Source organism: Pistacia vera, unplaced genomic scaffold, assembly GCF_008641045.1.
Source record: "Pistacia vera cultivar Batoury unplaced genomic scaffold, PisVer_v2 Contig108, whole genome shotgun sequence".
Classification (NCBI taxonomy): domain Eukaryota; kingdom Viridiplantae; phylum Streptophyta; class Magnoliopsida; order Sapindales; family Anacardiaceae; genus Pistacia; species Pistacia vera.
This window is the reverse complement of record NW_022195115.1, coordinates 80,420-85,983: the sequence shown is the minus strand read 5'-3', so window position 1 is coordinate 85,983 and position 5,564 is coordinate 80,420.

Here is a 5,564-nt window from a genome sequence, read left to right as displayed (position 1 = left end):
CCGCGGTGCTCTTCGACAAGATCCAGACTCGCTCTCATAAGTGCTTCGTTTTCAACCTTACCGTACAAGTCTCTCCGAAGAGAACTAGTTCCCACTTCTACAGGAATCATTGCTTTACAGCCATAGGCTAGCGAAAAAGGGGTTTCTGAGGTAAAGTTTCTTGGAGTTGTCTTGTACGCCCATAAGACTTCGGGGAGATCGTCGGCCCAATTTCCCTTGGCTGCCCCAAGCTTGGCCTTTAGAGTGTGCTTGATGGTCTTGTTGATAGCTTCAACTTGGCCATTTGCTTGTGGTCTGGCGACTGAGGCGAATTTTTTATAGATGCCCAGCTCGTCGCAGAACTGCTTGAACTCCTCGTTATCGAATTGCTTTCCATTATCCGAGATGAGGGTGTGGGGAATTCCGTAGTGGCACACTATGTTCTTGAAAATGAAGTCTTTCAGCTTTCTGGTCATGATCGCGGCCAGCGGTTCAGCTTCCACCCATTTTGTGAAATAATCTACCGCGACCACGGCATACTTGACTCCTCCTTTTCTGACTGGCATGGGACCGATAAGGTCAATCCCCCAAATGGAAAATGGCCAGGGCCTAGACATCATTATCAGCTCGTGAGAGGGGGCTCGCGGAATGTTCGCGAACCGCTGACACTTGTCACATTTCTTGACAAAATTATGCGTATCTTCTTGGATCCGAGGGCTAATAATACCCCTGACGAACAACCTTGTTAGCAAGAGATCGAGCAGCTATGTGATTGCTGCAGATCCCTTCTTGAATTTCCCTCATGATGTAGCCTGCTTCTCCGCTGGTTACACATTGGAGGAGAGGGGCATTGAATCCTCTCCTATACAGCTGGTCCCCGATGAGTGTGTAACGAGCAGATCTTACTCGCAGGACCCTTGCCTCGACCTTGTCATCTGGCAAGGTCCCATTCTTGAGGTACTGGAAAATGGGAGTCATCCAGGAGTCCGGTTGAGTCATATTTACGGCCTGTCCGGTTGAACTGATAGTTAGAGCATCGATGAACCGAACAGGAATGCTATCTAGAGCTTCTGAATCCAACGACGGGGCTATCTTTGCTAGGGCGTCCGCTATAGAATTGCTATCTTTGAGAATCTGAGTGATTTCAAAGTGTTTGAACGACCCAAGGGTGGTCTTAGCTTCTTTCAGATAGCGGACCATGTTTTCTTCCTTGGCTTGATATTCCCCTAAAATTTGGTTGACGACCAGCATAGAGTCGCTGTAAACGCTGATCGCGGTTGCACCCATTTCTTTGGCAAGTGGCAACCCGGCAAGCAGGGCTTCATACTCAGTCTCATTGTTGGTCGCTTTAAACCCGAACCGGAGAATACCATGGATTCGAGTCCCTTCGGGGCTTACAATGAGAAGACCCACGCCGGCTCTTTTTCTGTTTGATGACTCGTCGACGTAAAGGTTCCAGGTCGACAGGTTTCAAATACTTTCCTGGATGGCTTTGCCAGGCTGTTGCTCACTTGGAAGATAGGAAAACTCTGAGACGAAGTCAGCAATAGCTTGCCCTTTAATGGTCGACCTGGGCTTGTACTTCAGGTCGAATTGGTTTAATTCCATGGCCCATTTGAGCAGTTTACCCAAGGCTTTTGGTTTCTGGAGGACCTGCCTAAGGGGGTAATTAGTCATTACGTGGATCGTATAGGCGTGGAAGTAAGGTCGCAGCTTTCTGGATGCGATCAGCAGAGCAAAGGCTAGTCTCTCCATTTTCGGATATCACATCTCGACATCCTTCAGACGCTTGCTCGCATAGTACACTGGCCATTGCGCCTTTTCCTCTTCCCGTACTAGAGCTGCACTGACTGCGAACTGAGAGACGGACAGGTAGATGAGCAGGATTTCCTGTGGAAGAGGCTTAGAGAGGAGAGGTGGCTTCCCGATGTGTTCTTTTACACTCTGGAACGCCTGTTTGCATTCGGGAGTCCATTCGAATTTCTTGTTGGCCTTCAGAACATTGAAAAATGGTAAGCAACGGTCTGTTAGTCTCGATATGAAGCAACTAAGTGCTGCTATTTGCCCATTTAGACTCATGACCTGTTTTTTGCTGGTCGGGCTCTCCATATTGAGCAGAGCTTGAATCTTCTCGGGGTTTATTTATATCCCTCGCCGATTAACCATGTACCCCTAGAACTTTCCTGACGATACCCTAAACGAACACTTGAGAGGGTTCAACTTCATTCTGTACAGTCGGAGGATGTCAAACATCTCAGCGAGATGTGCAATGTGTTCTGAGGTGACCTGGGATTTGACCAGCATGTCATCCACATAGACCTCCATTGTTTTTCCGATCTGGTCGGAGAACATTTGGTTAACCAGCCGCTGGTAGGTTACGCCAGCATTCTTGAGGTCGAACGGCATAACTTTGTAACAGTACAGCCTCCGGTCCATAATGAAAGACGTATGCTCCTCGTCTGGCCCATACATCAGGATTTGATTGTATCCCGAGTATGCATCCATGAAGCTTAGCAGCTTGTGTCCCGAGGTGGCATCCACGAGCTAATCGATTCTCGGTAGAGGGAAGCTCTCTTTCGGGCAAGCCTTGTTGAGGTCGCTGAAATCAACGCAGGTCCGCCACTTGCCGTTTGGTTTCTTTACTAGGACCGGGTTGGCGACCCAGGTCGGGTAGAGTGCCTCTCGGATAGACCCATTCCGGAGGAGGTTTTCCACTTCTGATTTTAATGAAGCATACCGCTCCGGATCCATTGCTCTTCTTTTCTGGTGAACCGGTTTGGCCTCACTATCGATGTTTAACACATGGCAAATGATGTCCGGGCTGATCCCGACCATATCTGCATGCGACTAGGCAAACACATCGATATTTTCAACTAGGAAGCTTATCAGTTCGGAAGCGAGCTGAGGGTTGAGACAGCTTCCAATTCTTAACACTCGGCTCGACTCTTTTAGATCAACCGAAATCTCGGACAGATCCTCAACCGGGCCGCTGGGAGGGATTTTCTGGATTCGAGGATCTATATTATCCTCTACTGGACCAGGCTGTGGCTTGATCCGGCTGATCGCCATAGCCTGGCAATGCGCACATCGCAAAATACCCTTTCCTTTGTTTGCCATTTGCACCGCTTTTACGTAGCATTTGCGAGATGCACTTTGCGATCCGCTCACTTCCTCTATCCCCGTTGGAGTTGGGAACTTCATCTTGAGATGGTATATGGAAGTGACTGCCTTGAAGCTTCTCAACAGAGGTCGCCCCAAGATTCCATTGAAGGCCGATGGGCAATCCACGACCAAAAATTCGGTAACCTTAGTCACCTTGTCGTAGTCGCCGAGCGTGACTGGGAGCTGGATCGTTCCTTTAGGGATCAGGTGGTCCCCTGTAAAACCGTAAAGAGGTATCGAGGTGGGCTTCAGGTCGGCCTCGTCCAGGTTCATTCTTTCGAAAGCGGTCTGGAACAGGATATTCACAGCGCTTTCATTGTCCACGAGCATTCTGCAGACATTTTAGCACCCTATCAGGGGCGTGATCACCAGGGCGTCATCGTGAGGATGGTGTAGGTGAGTTGCTTCCTTTTCGCAGAGAGTGATCGGCTCCTCCTTTTGAGCCTTTTGTGGTCGCTGCGAAGTGTTCATTACCCTGATCGGGTCGTGATATGCTTCACGAGCGTACCTTTCCTGCGCACCTCACGTATTTCCCGCGAGGTGCGGGCCTCTGAAGACTATGTTAACACTACTGTGTTAGTGTATATTAGTGTATGCCCTAGAAACCATTCGTGTTGTCGGTTTCAGAGCATTTTGTCTTGTATCTATATATATCATAAATAATAGAAGAAAGAGTTCTTCAATTCATATATGTAAATTGCTTTCTTTATTCAGTCATGCATTTAAAATAAAATATGTATATGAATTATCCAGATGATTCATTTAATAGGTAAATAAATTATCGAAAAGGGTTCCCTACGGAAGCAATATAAATTTGGGCAACTATATTGCATAGTAGGCATACCGGATGCTTCCGAAAGATATCATGAGTTGATATAAGTACGGATAATGATGATAGTCATGTCACTAGGGCATTGGTATGGATTAATGGTTGGTGAACTGTTTTTCGAACGTGACCGAATAATGACAAATCACTTGGAAAAGCATGTAGTCAATGATTTATCGTTTGGTTATATCAGTGCACGATGTAGTCCTTTGACTTGAGACATTGTAGTCGGAAAGGTTTGAGGGTCAAACCTTGGAACTAAATCATGCTGCGAGTGAGGCCCTGACCATTCCGACCTGAATGAAAGAAGCTCGAGATAGTGACCTTTTGCGAACATGACTTCGCGCAAACCTTGTCCGAACGACCTACAGCCATTGCCCAACGTTCTGACTTCATCAGGCTCTCCTTACCGTGCCTTAGAGATGGAGAACTGATGAGGTCGTTTCTGCGCTGACGTGCTCTGCGCATGTCAGGCGTTTGCCAGGCGCATTAAATGCGTTGTGTGCTGACGTGTTACTCGCTTTGGCAGAGCATTAATTGCATGACGCGCCCAAACGCAACCCTCATCACAACAATAAATGCGGCGTGGGGCGCATTTAATGCGGAGAGAGAGAACGTCGTTTCGATCCGAGGGGCGTAACGCGCCGTTCGTAGTCCATATAAAAGTCCAGATTTTCCAGATGAGGCCGCCAAATCCCATTTGTCTCGAACGAAAACTCCCTGCAAACCGGAAGCCTTTCTTTTCTCGATTGACATCTTTCCGATACTGAAGCAAGAACCGTTCACGGTCACGTCCCCCAAAGGTAGGGTTTTTGTTCCCTTTTTTTTTTTTTTTTTATTTGGTGGTACAATGGAGTGCGTCATCTGATGCTTCATCAGAGGCGCGACGATGGAGTCGTTCCGTCCGTGAATGGTGCGGAGTCATTGCTAGGTTTTAGGGAATTCACCCCAACCGCCGTACGAGGCGACATACAATGGCTAAAATGACCTTCTATCTGTCGGTGTTGCAGACTGCGGAATGGAACCCTCAGCGTCCGAGGAGTCGGTTCCTCTTCGTGGATGTTCCCGTGGATGAATCCCTCGAGGTTTTCTCTCGGTCTCACCTGAGAAGATTCGATGGATAAAGAACAATTCGGCGTCCGCGGGAGGTGTTTCTCGCCGCCACCTGGTCGTCGCGGTTCCTTCCGTGGCCTGGCTGCGATCTCCGAAGAATCTTCAGGGTGGGGGGTGATTCCTCTCCACCCTTTATAGTGTCGGTCCTGGATCACTTCGGATCACACCAATACAATTAACACCAACGCGTATGTCATTGCTGTTGCGATGTACATCCGCGTGCCTTGAAGCGGCTTGGGCGGCTAACAGCGAGGAGCTCGGCTGTTCGTATTACCTTAAAGGAGTAGGACAAAGACTCCTATATTTTCTTCTCGTGATCTACCATCGCCGAAGGGATACATAGCTATCCGCAACGCGGGGCCTATGAGAAGAAGTTTCTTCTTCTTCTGCTACACGGCTACTATCGCTTTCAGAAACCAAGTAGTCCCTCTTTGCTAAATTCATTAACTATGCGCACTTTTCTAACGACCTGCTTCTTTTGCAG